Raw genomic sequence first — 13,220 nt, 5'->3', positions numbered from 1 at the left:
TTATTTAAAATAATCAGCACCTACAAAGTCAGAGCCCATGAAGTTCCACAAATGGAATGCCTGTGGAAAAGAGGGAGATAGCCCATTTTCATTTCCATTTTAGGTTGACAGTTTTGGTATACTTCAGCTAAGGCAGCACTCAGTGAAAAGGTTATAGCTTTTCCTGTGATAAAGTATCTCAGACATTCAAATAAAAAAAAATACGAGATTGTTACTCCATGTATAAAAAGCAAAACCAGGGTTTTACCTTTCCAGAAAAAATAAACTAGTTTTTTTATTGTACCTCTCATCAAATCAGTTACACTGCCCACTTCACAAAAATGGAAAGGTGAAGCTTTCAGATGAAGGTAAGTCAGGCAGAATGAAATACAGAGTCCATCTGTTCTAAGATATCAAGACTTTGCAATTTTCCAGCCTGGTATTGTTACTAAATCCCTGAAAATTCTATTTATAATGTAGAAGCTAAAATTATTTGAAAAAAATCTTTGCTTTTGTTGTTCAATCACCTCAACAGTATTTACAAATATCACTAATTAGACAGTGGTATCTTCCAGATAAATCTGCTCCTCTTGCAGAGATCTTTATGGAAAGAAAGGTATGAAGTGACCTTGCAGATAGGAAATTTAGGTTACATGCCCAGTTCTGACTGAATTGCTGGGTGAATATGGACTAGTCATTACAATGTTTTTTAGAAAAATTAATCTATTTATAAAAAAAAATATATCCTTATAAAGGGTTCAATACCATCTTCAGCATTTAACCACTCTCCTGCATTGCAAGAGCCCATTCAAAACCAAGTCCAAAACATTTCATCAGCATTTTAAAAAGATGCAACACTTGAATGCACAACAGCAAGATAAGGGAGTTCCAGGATGCCCTGTTTTAAGTGCCTGCAACTACGTGTTAGATGAAAATGCCTACATCACCTCGGGAATACAGAGAGGTGCAGGAGAGGGGAGAAAAAAGGAAAAACTTCTCCCTTCCCTTCATATTTGTCTGGGGCAAACTGATTTAACTTTGAACATAGACACTAGATCCTTATGCCAGCCCAGGACTACTTTTCTAATACCACAGAAAGAATCAGACGTCACTCAAAATCCCACCTCTAGTGAATGGCAAATAGTCTCTGTTTCAAAGAAGATAAACTATGCACCAAGAAGAGAAAAAAATAAAAATAAAAAATATTCCCTTCTGATCTGAACAGCATACCTAAGGAACAGAATTTGCAAACTTGGAAGCTTTACGACAAATAACAATCAAGTATTTTCTTGTCTGTTCTACCCCCTTTCTCAGAGATTTGTTATTCTATTACCACAAAATCTCATATGTTTATTTTTAATTTCTGACTCAAGGATCAACCTTATAATCTTACACAGTCTTCTTACATAAATATATAAAACATCATCTTGAACCACCAAGTTTCTTTCTCCCAATTACTGAGACTAGACCTCATCCTCTGATTTTCAAACAAGACTTGTTATGAAGTTTATCCCTCAGATGTTTCTCAAACCCAGTAGAGACTTCTGTCATTCTTCCTAGGTCTTACTTGCCAAATTCTTCCATTCTCTTTTAAGAAGGCAATTTCAGCTTAATTACACTAACAGTTCTTTCTTGTCCCAAGGACTCAGTCTTTTCTGGGTGTGACTGCGATTAGAGCTATATACCATTGTAAATGTAAATCAATCTTTACTGGCTGGTCCTAGCAACCTTTTTTAGAAGTTAGAAAGCAGGAGGTGTGGTTTAGAATCAAGTTACTCTCAGGAAGTCACACGATCTGAGAAACAGATCAGGATCTGGGTCATACAAGAACAATCCACCTTTCTGGTACCAGGAGTTCTCAGCAGTGCTCAAGTATGTGAATTTGCAATCTTTTTTTTTTTTTTTTTTTTTTTTTTTTTTTTCAGGAGCCCCTGCTGGTCTAGTGGTAAAGGCGCCGCGCTATCACCGTGGAGACCCGGGTTTGATTCCCGGTCAGGGCCACTCCCGGGCAGGTGGAGCTCGTTAGCCCTTAAAGGCAACCCACCTACGTCCTAAGGACCTCGCTGCCACCGTCCAAGCTCGCTTGGCCCCGGCAGATGAACCTTAGGATTAAAGGGTGGGCTCAGTTCCGCGCACACTGTGTCTCACCTAAAAAAAAATCCAATGCGCAGGCTGGAAGGTGGAAAGACCTTCCCCGGATCTTCGCTCGCGAAGACTGGCCATTATTATTTTTTTCATTAAACTTAAATCATTTTCTATTAATCCAAACACATAAATCTACTACTAAGTGTGATAATCCTACCTTCTCCAGTACAAGCAATTTCTGAAGCACACAGACCAGCTTTTTAGTGAAGTTACTTGCATATTTTAGTGCTGGCTCTACAGTTTCAAGTAGCTGACAGAGAACTGACTGAACCTCTGTTAGGGAAAACATTACATGAAAACAATCAATTTTAAACAATAAAACCACTTAAACAAACAACAAAAACAGTCAATTGGTAAAGAAAAAAAAATTATTCCATCTGTATGCCAAGTGAGGCTCAGAACATGACTTTTCCAGTTTTAAGATATATTGTTGTATTCTAACATCCTGTTAATATTCTAATACTTCTATTTAACCAAAAAACTGAACTTCGTTTCTCTTATACCCATCAATCCATCTGTCTGGTAGCATTATTAGTTGCTGATACTAAGCAAATTTATTTAAACAAATATGGAAAAAAAGAACATCACAGGGAAACAGAGGCACAGATCGTCTTTTTAATGCATATATTAAGAAAGAATACATAAGGTTATCTATATGTATTATATAATAGTTTGAGGTTTGGTTGGGTGTTTTTTTCCTCATGATTCCTTACTGCTAGAGCTAAAAAAGTTGGAATATATTCAATCCCTAATATGCAAGGATCAAAGCCAAATCATCTAACTTCTACTGCACACAGAAGAAAGTTCTCAGGAATTAGCTGTTTTGCAGAAAAGTGCAAAGGATTCTTTCTGCAGTTAAATTTTGTAGAGGAGGTTCCCCTTCAAACAACCTTTGATTACCCCTGGTTTAAGAAGGACATACAGTTCTTCAATGAAATTCCACTTCGATCAAACAAGATCTGGGAGCGTTATTCCACACTATTCCTCAAAACAAGCCTAAAAGACAAAGATTGCCTCACACTTGTTTTTCTTTATCAGATACGACTTTGTCACTATGACCTTGTTCTAAGAGTACACCATTTTTAACAGCACAAATAACAGTTAGGAGCAAAATTCAGCATCATTTAGTGCTTATCCTTTACAGAAGAAAATCTAAAATAGTTGCTATAAGGTATAAAAGTCCCTTCATGATATTGAAATTTTCACACATAATTATTTCTCAAGGCATAGACTCAGCACTGTCTACAAAACTTTAGGACACACAACAGTACAAAATCCACTGACTTCTTTTATGGACGCATTAAAGGCACAAACAAACAATTAAGTTATTTAATAACATCCCAAATATAAGAATATTTTTAATCCATGTGGCACTGTGCGGTTCTCAAGTTCTTTCCTATTCCCTTCTTTCAAGACACAGTGACTGGCCCAACCACTTGACTTATTCTTTCCCTTTTATTTACATGTCCCTAGCTGACACACCCTATTATTCCTGGAAGACAGGTCACTGTTGTTCAGTGTCTGCAGCCCTACATTTTTCACTTTACAAAGGTTCATGTATGCTAGAGTGACATTGCTCACACATTACACTATTGCATGTGTAGCACAAATTTGGGGAAAATTTGGAAAAACACTTCAAGCACTGGACCTCTCTTAGTTCTCTAAAATCCAGGAAAACATATGTTTCTTTTCCCCAGAGTTCCACTTTTTCTCAGCCATATGAAGTGCCATCTGTGCTTCCCAGCCTGGCAGGCTAAAAATTTGCTGTCATTCAAATCACCAGTGAGCAAATTAAAGGCAAAGAGTGTCCTCTTTGATAAAATAACAAGACTTACAAATGGCAACCTAGATCACAGCTCCAAAGTAATGAGTGGCAAGCGTGGGTAGTAAAAAGGGTCACAGGGAGGAGAAGGTGGTAAACAGTAGACTATCTTCAGAGCTTCCTTGTGAACTTGTGCTTCTCAGTAAACTAACGCAAGAACTATGGGGAATAAAAACAAGGGGAGCTGGAAATCTCAGAAAGTAAACAAAAATATAACTCAACTGACATAACACATTTAGTGGGATACTCCATAGTGTTAGAGAGCATACTTGGCTCAGGAAGGACAGATACATATGGTGGAGCAGGAAATCTTGTCTTGAATATCTTAAGATACTGCTCTGAGATCCAGAATGCAACAGAAGCCAAACACTCCACATAACATTAGAATGAGAAAGTTACAATAAGGAGGAAAGTGTGGACCTCCTATACATTACCAAATCAGAAAATTTAAGTGGATGAGGGTTTAGAGGGACTATTGAGAGAGAGTGTTTATTTCTTTTTTTTTGGTTGTTGGGCTTCTTTTTTTTTTTTTATTCTAGACAACTAGCAGAATCATGCAAAGCACAAAATTTAATATTAATGATTCACAGAGTAGGCCTTTTAGGAAGCATATCACAGATAAAACTGAGTTAACTTAGTTGGTAACTCGCTTGACTATTGCCTTTACAAAAGTTAACCTTAAAGGTTACATTGATATATTAACGACTAAAACTTTCCCAGACACTAAAATGCAAATCATCATGTCAGAACAAGTCCTGAAATACTTTTGATAAAGGCCAACTGCACTCTTCCAACCTCTGGGAACAATCTGAGGGTTATCACATGCCTGGGAAAACTTCCAAATGGTACTGCACATAGCTACCTGTTTTGAAGGCTGAAAGATTAACAGAAAGGACAAATCTCAATCCGTGCCAGCTGTCCTCAATACCAGACAATGGTCCACTTTATTAGTGCTGATGCAGTCAAAAGGGATTTGAAATCAAACCAGCTTAAGGGAACTAAAATTAAGTGCAGATAAAGTCCGGAAAAGTACATAAAAGAAGAGGAAAAAGTAGTAACCACCTTTAGAAATTTAACTAAAAGAATGAGAAAATTTAGAGGCAAGAAAACCTCACAGAAAGAACACTCTCAGTAGACACAGGCTAATGAATGAAATGACTGAAAAAAACTGTCAGGAAAGCCCAATTAAGAATGTTGTTAAGTGAGAATACAGTCAACATAAAGACGAAATAAAAGCTGAAATGCTGGCAAAACCTGTCTCTTGAAATAAGGTCAAGAAATAAAATAAGAAAAACAAACCTGGATTTGAATTTGAGGAAGGAAACAGTTTGTGCAGTACAGCTTCATGATTATTTGTTACAAGTTGCAGTAATTAGTTCAAATGAGAAAGTATATCCTACCAAAAGATAAGCCCATGAGCAATGTAGGACAGTCACAGAAAAAAAAAAAAAAAGATCAGCAAGCTTCACAGAAGAAGGATGGTACCATACATGTCACTGAAAAACAACTGTGATGTTGAAAACACAGCACAAAGGAACATGGCTGTAAGCTAATAAAAAATCTAACTTGCTTCTAGTTCATTTATATAAAAAAGCTAGAGGGCCTTGCTATTAATTAGGAAGGATAATTTTAAATTCAGGAATTTAACTCATTTTATCAAACTTCTGACATAAAGGAGGTAAAGTTTTTTAAAAATTAAGAAAGATACACCTTACTACCCACTACAAATACCAGCTATGCCCATAAATAACATTACCCAAGTCCTTTACAGTCAGAGAAATTTATATTGAAAAAGATGGGAACACACAAGAGAAATACCAACACCAACAGAATTATTAAGAACCCTTTAAGTATGAATTAAAACAACTCCTTTAATAGATTAAAAGAAAGAAACCTCAGTTTGTACTGTGCCTTAGTTCCCCCACCCTTTTCCTTCCTCTTTTTTCTTTCCTTCTTAAAAAGGTAAGTTCTTCAAACCTGCCCACAGTGAGCACACAGTTTGATTTTGCTATGGAAATTACAGTAGGAATTCATATATAATTTCATCTTTCCTTTTAAGTTTTTCAAGCAAGAACCAAATAAAAATCATAGCACTTTATTCCAAAGTCTGTTGTTGATCAGCTGAGTGACTCTGCTTTTACTAACTGACTGGTCAAATAGCAGTGCATTAACACGACTGTGGTCAACCTCACTGCTGTGACTCAGAGCCATACCAGCAGCTGTGCAGATTTAAAAGATAGTATCAGTTTCGTACTGCTGCCACTGCTCCTCTGTGGGAAGGCTATGAACAGATGCAAGCAGCGTTCAGCATCCAGGAAGCTGAAAAAAAAAAGAAGACGCAATACTACTTCCCTTGAGAGAGCGGTGCAGCTTCGTGCTCATATCAGACATGATAAAGGTTCATATTTATCAGACAGACTAATTAAAGGCAGATCTTCAAACAAATGTCACGAAGACTATCAAATCTGAGATCCTGGCAATGAAGATCGGAGAATTGGTCAGGGATTTTCAATAAGAAAAACCTGAAAGACCTTTCTGAAATTTGCCTGTTAGGCAGCTGATGGTGCCTGATAATGAAGACGAAAATTTGTATTGGATTAATTCCATCAGCATGAATATTATACAAAAACCCATGTAATTTATATCATTCAATGCACCAGAAAGTGCCTTTGAATCTATTCCTCAATACTATACCAAGTTTTATAGAGCCTAAATGTTAGGGAAAAAGACAAATGTTAATACTAGAGTACATTTCATTTCAGAAAGGTTTCAGGTGTTTAAAGTTTCTCATATTTGCATAAATTCTAACGCATCTTTTCCTTGAGCACGCTTCACCACAAACAGATCAAAATAGTGTGATGTTAAGAGACTGTTGCTAAATGTTTGCTTCAAGCTTCCTCCTGAAGTGATTGTTATTTTCCTATCTCCCACTTTTACTATCCATTAGGCAATCTTGTATTCCTCTCTTACCCCTCTGATGCCTAATCCATGAAGGAAATTTTTTTAAAATTATACATGTCTTTCCTACTTGGTGATAAACAGCAAATAAAATTTTTAAAATTACATGTTGAGTTTAATTAAGCTAAATTTCATTTTTTTATCTCTTTCAGTCTATAATTGAATTCAGTCTATATATGAAATAAAGCAAACAGACACTGCAATGACTTTACTGTGGGTTAAAGGGTCCACAAATGAGTGCTCCATTCGTTCCCAAAACAAGTAAATATTGGTAGTAAGTCATGTTTCCCTACACTGTACAATGAACACAATACAAGCTACCCTATTGTGTTGAGTTGACCTTGGCTAGATGACCAGTGCCCACCAAAATGATCTATTATTCACCCTTCTCAGCTGGACAGGGGAGAGAAAATAAGATGGAAAACAACTCCTAGGTTGAAAGAAGGCAGTTTACCAAAGCAAAAGAGAAAGTTTGTGCATGCACGAGCAAAGAGAAAAAAAAAAAATTTTATTCTCTCCTTCCTATCAGCAAGTGCTGTCCAGCCACTTCCCAGGAAGCAGGGTTTCAGCATGTGTTGTGGTTGCTCCAGAGAGCAAATACTGTAAATAACAATGCCCCACCTTCCTCCTCCTTTTCTTAGCTTTTTCATTTAAGCTGACATCACATGGTATAGAATATCCCTTTGGTTAATTGGCTCAGCTGTCCTAGCTGTGCCCCCGCTCAGGATCTTTCTCATCACCACCCTACTGATGGGGGGCAGAATGCTGGAGAAACAGTGCTGATGCTGTGCCAGCACTACTTAACAGCAGCCAAACACCGGTGTGTTATCACCACCTTTCCAGCTACCAAAGCAAAGCACAGAACTGTGAGGGCTGCTGTGGGAAAAATTAAGTCCATCTCAGCCATATTCAACACACCTATGTGACCAGTATAAGATATAAATTAGTATAATTATATAGTTCTGTATATACTTATGCCTATATGTGTATAATACTAATATGTATAGTCTACATGTATAATGTAGTTTTCTAGCAGGAAAGAACTTTATAAATTGCACCAAGCATCACTTCTGTTTTCCTTTATAACAGCAGCTTCAATGAACCACAGATCATCCTTTTCCACTGCAGTCAAGGTGCTGCCAGACACTAAGCAAAGAAAATAAAGCAGAACTCAAACAACTGAGAGATACAGAATCATGAAACAGTTTTTCTGCTAAATCCTGATTTCAGTAAGAGGACAGTAGGAAAGTAAAAAGTAATATATAGAAGAACTCTGGGAAGCATGAAAGAAAAGACACTGACACAATGATTTAAAAAAAAAAAATTTATGTAATCTTAACCCTGATATAAAAGCAAATTTTGTAGCAGTTTTCACTATACACATAGTTTTAATGAGATACAGTTTGACATCAGTGTTGTCCATCATTGAACTCATTAGACTGTCTACTGGACAAAGAAGGAGAAACTTGTCACTGCACTTCATACATTTCTGACAAGAAACAGAAAGTCTAAAGCTGATAAAGCACAAGATAAAAGATAAAAGATAAAAGATAAAGATAGATGAGAGAGAAGATGTTGATGCTCAAAATGCACCCTCAAGAACTGATGACTCTGCCTTCCAAAGATCTTTTCTCTACACACTGTACATGCTACCATCAATTACATATACATAATAAGTGCAGGTTAGGGCAGACAGACCCCTGTAATAGTATAAATATCAATAGAAATCATCATTCATAAAAAAATACTTTGTTTTTTTTACCACACTCCAGTATAAACTTTTTACACTGATATATGTGCTACTAATACACTATAAAAAGTATTTACACTGATTATTCTTAAAGACCATCATACAGTATTTGGGGTTTTTTTACATACTAACTGCACACTTAGACTATCCATCTTCAAAAGAAAAGTCTTTACACAGCACATGCAAACACAGATGAAGAATTCTCAGATGGGAATACACAGTTTTTTCATCTATAATCACATCTGACCTAACATAAAAATTTAAAAATGCCATAACTTAACCTGAGCTCTGGATACACTTCAACACCAGGTGATGACAGTTAAACACCATATTAAAAACATTTTCAAGCAATAAGCAAGAAAAGAACTGTCCAAAGAAGCATTACATATGCTTCCATTTCACAGCACTTATGATTGCAAAAAGAACAGTTAAAGCGATCACCTTTTTTGATAAGATATGGCTAAGCCAGATAAAGAAATAATCAATCTCATTGTGGTTGCTTCTGCCAGGGAAGGTAAAAGTTTAAATTAAATACTACACAATTGTAAGAGACTTCAGGAGAAAAGCCACTACCAAAAGGTTATCAATCTAAAGATTCCCTGTTTGCTTATGACTTCAAGGAGCCCTTGAATAATAGAATGGTAGAAAAATTAACTATACAAGCAGTTCTTTACTGTCCTAGAAGTCAGATCAGTGGTAACTCCCATAAGAAACAAAAAAACATACTGGTTAAATGTTTGACTTGCAGGTGTGACTGAGTTATATACACTATTTACAAATTTCTCAGCAGGAACCAATAATCTTCATGAATATCCAGGATGCACCTTTACTGTCTAACACAGTGTAAGCATATTGCAACATTTCATATCGGTGTCATAAGGAATTATATTTAAATGAAAATTTAATGACTGTGGAAAGGCACTTACGTGTTTATATTAGCCATATAAACATGAAGAAAGTCAAAAGGCCTGACTGAAATGAAAGCTGTTCAGTATGTGTACACACTTTTGAGGTAGCACTCTGAAATAAACAAGATACAATTCTGCTTAGTATTTTTCACACTTATTTTCAAATACAACCATGTAATTGATACCTTGGTTAACATTTCTGATGGGACACTAAACCATATTTCCATTTACTAGCTCAGATTTTTGAAAACATAAAAAATTAGTCACATAAATCTATAAAAACAAAAAGGCCATCAAGATTAATCATTTATTTTCCTAAAGAATCTGCAGCAAAACACATTTTGTGTGGTTTGAAGGACAGGATGCCATCCAGACGGACCTGGACAAGCTTGAGAAGTGGGTCTGTGGCCATCTGATGAGATTTAATAAGGCCAAGTGCAAGGTGCTGAACCTGAATCAGGGCAACCCTTGTGTCCTGGTTCTGGCCAGGACAGGGTTAATTTTTTGCAGTAACCCGAAGGGAGCATGGCTAGAACAAGGAGGTTATTCTGTATCACCTCTTGCCATTGCCCAGGTCAGGAAAATAGGACTTTCATTTCTGAGGAGAAGGGGTTCCTTCCAGACAAGAAAACCTGATTGATGAAGCTGTTCAGTATTGTCTGTTACTGGGAATGTGTGATTGCCCATGTGAATCATTTTTTTTCTCATACCTTTTGTTATTAATATTGCTGCTGTTACTGTTCCTTTTCTTATCTCATTGCTGTTTCCAGTAAATTGTTCTTATCTCAACTCATGATCTTTGCCTTTTGTGCCTCCAATTAGAGGGAGGAGGGGGAGCTCCACATGGTTTGGAGAGTCTTGGTGGGGGCACTGAATCAAGGAGTACCCTTCCTAAACCACAACACCCTAGTATCAGTACAGGCTGGGGACGAACAGATCAAGAGCAGCCCTGCTGAGAAGGACTTGGAGGTGGTGGTGGATGAGAAACTGGACGTGAGCTGCCAATGTGCACTCACAGCACAGAAAGCCAAACATAACCTGGGCTGCATCAAAGACAGCATGGCCAGCAGGATAAAGGAGGGGATTCTGTCCCTCTACTCTTGTCTGGTGAGACCTCACTTGCAATACTGTGTCCAGCACAGGAAGGACATCAACCTGTTGGGAGTCAGTCCAGAGGAGGCCATCAAATGAGTAGAGAGACGGAGCACCTCTCTTATGAGAAAGGCTGAGAGATTTGGGATTGTTCAGCCTGGGAAAGAGAAGGCTTTGGGGTGATCTAACTGTGGTTTTCCCATACTTGAAGGAAGCCTACAAGAAAGATGAAGAGGGACTTTTTACAAGAGCATATAGTGACAGAACAAGGGGGAATGCCTTCAAACTGAAAGTGAGTAGGTTTAGATTAGATATTAGGAAGAAATTCTTTACTGTGAGGGTGGTGAGGCACTGGAACAGGTTGCCCAGAGAAGGTGTGCATGCCCCATCTCTGGAAGTGTTCAAGACCAGGTTGGATGGAGCTCTGAACAACATAGTGAAAAGTGTTTTTGTCCATGGCAGGGAGGTTGAAACTACATGATCTTTAAGTCCCTTCCAACCTGAACCATGCTATAATTTCATGACATTCAGAATATCATACAGATGCCTTAACCAACATGACATAAACTTGAACATACATGAAAATCTTTACTATATTGTACCACAGTGAATTTTATATTTGTCTTCCAAAATACTTTTTTTTCCCCATAAATCTCCACTTTAAGGAGAGGGCTCTCTACCTGAGAAAGTAGGATATTATTTAACCAAGAGCAAACCCAGAATCAGAAAGGCCAAAGTACTGCACAAAAGATCCCCAAAATTAACAAACTGGTACAATTTACATTATATTAAAGTTCCAACAAAGACCAGTCAGTGGAGGGGGAAGGGGGGAAGAGGGGCAGGGAAGTGAATACCTGTCACGTCAACAAAAACTGCAGATAAAAAAGACTCATATTTAATCTTTTCCTAAGGACAACTGATGTTGACATAAAAAGTTGAATAAAAGGATATCTTAACCACAGGTGAAACCTGTAACTCTGAACAAACCAACACTGGAAGCCTGCATGCAGCTAACTAATCCACTTAGTAGGCATACAAATGTGACAGTTCCCTTCAATGTTTGTGAAGAAGGAGCAGACCCAGCCCAAGTAGCCACAGCATTCAAATACTAAACCTGAGATTAATACAGTTGGACTAGTAGATATATTCACAGTCTACTTAAGAAAAAGCACAGTCCTGGAAGGCCTAACTGAAAATACAGTTGCTCACAGAACTGTAACTGTCTCTGCACAGCAGGGACAGCAGGATCTTATCTCCTTAGGACTTTAGAAAACAGTGGATTTGGAAGTAAACAAAAAATCAGTGTTCTGTAGAAGAGTATTTCGAACTCATTCTGTGGACAGTCTAGGATGAAAACATCTCTGGTGAAGAGATACCAGTATATCCTGTTATACCTCAACACACAGTCTTATGACATTTCAGTTACATTTCAGTACTTGGGATATTTCCTATTCTTGGCCCAATAGCTTGAAGCAACTAGACATGTGTTCAGTGTGTCTGAGGATAAACTGCAAGTGATTTTTTTCAGACATACAGAGAGGCCTTAAGAGCAAGCAAGACCATGTTCTCTCAGCTCTTCTGTAGATGCAGAATTCTTAACATTACCTATGCATGACACTGCAGTATGTTGTACAGGAAAATTAAATAAGCATTTTAAATTATGCTGATCTCTTTATCTCACATGTATGCCTAACTCCTTGAGAGACCAACATTTCTGTGCCCTAGTTATACCTACTCCCTCATCCTGTAAGAGCACTATCCATTGTAATCAAGTGAAGAAGGATAAAAGGGCTTTCTCATATGCATTAGGAGGATCCTGCTCCCACTGAAGGAAAAAAATTACATCAGAATAAACCATTAATACCCTGTTAAGGAACACCCTTTGCTCCCTAGAAAGTACACAAAGCACACATCTGCAGATGTTGTTAAAGGGTGGAAGCTGCTGTATTAGCCAAATTGCCAGCCTGGTATGGCAAAGTTTTGAGTACTGATACCTAGCCCAGTGCTACTTCATTGAAATTAAAAGGCAAAACTGGTTGCAGAGAGAATGTCTAGCAGTTCAATCCAAAATCCAGACTGCTGAATAGGCATCAGCAATGAAGAATAACTCAAGGAGAACATCTTTCAATGACAATGGATGCCTCCAGTGAGCCACATGAGGAAAAAGGTGTAATTCATACTGTCCTAACTATTATAAATTAAAAACAACCCAAGCAGTAGACAGATCAAAAAGTCAGATGCTGTACTGTTTAGAAGTCATTGTAAACCCCAGACATAAGAAAAAGGAAGGGCAGAGACTATCTAAGCATACCAAAGCATGGCACAATACCACAAAGGTGTCTCAGTGAAATCCCAAAAGTAGGGAAAACAATTAATTTATTTATGTTTGTTTGTTTTAGTTTTTCTCCTGTGAACTCAAACATTGCCCTAAAATAAGAAACAAACACTTGCCTAGGCAGCTGAGAGGAACGAAAGACACAACATGCCCTGCCATGAATGGTCTTATATCACTGGTGTGGGAGAAAAACAGAAGAGAGAGAAAAAGAGTTCATCAACACATCACATA

The 13,220-nt window shown here is 37.5% G+C and overlaps 1 protein-coding gene across 5 annotated transcripts in view; it reads right to left on the bottom strand.

Annotated features, from left to right (window-relative positions):
* Positions 1-13,220, bottom strand: part of FUT8 (fucosyltransferase 8) — a 111,097-nt gene that overhangs the window by 88,953 nt on the left and 8,924 nt on the right. Inside the window, exon 1 of one of the 5 annotated variants that reach the window (XM_050336388.1) lies at positions 2,282-2,356. The exons of the other annotated variants lie outside the window; for them this stretch is intronic. The gene's annotated coding sequence lies outside the window, so the exon portion shown is untranslated. Of the gene's footprint in view, positions 1-2,281; positions 2,357-13,220 lie in introns of those variants that run through there. 5 annotated transcript variants of the gene reach the window in all.

The sequence above is a fragment of the Myiozetetes cayanensis genome, unplaced genomic scaffold (genome assembly GCF_022539395.1).
Source record: "Myiozetetes cayanensis isolate MyiCay16 unplaced genomic scaffold, myiCay2020 scf6-25, whole genome shotgun sequence".
In the NCBI taxonomy this organism is placed as follows: Eukaryota; Metazoa; Chordata; class Aves; order Passeriformes; family Tyrannidae; genus Myiozetetes; species Myiozetetes cayanensis.
This window is presented reverse-complemented; position numbering and strand designations above follow the sequence as displayed.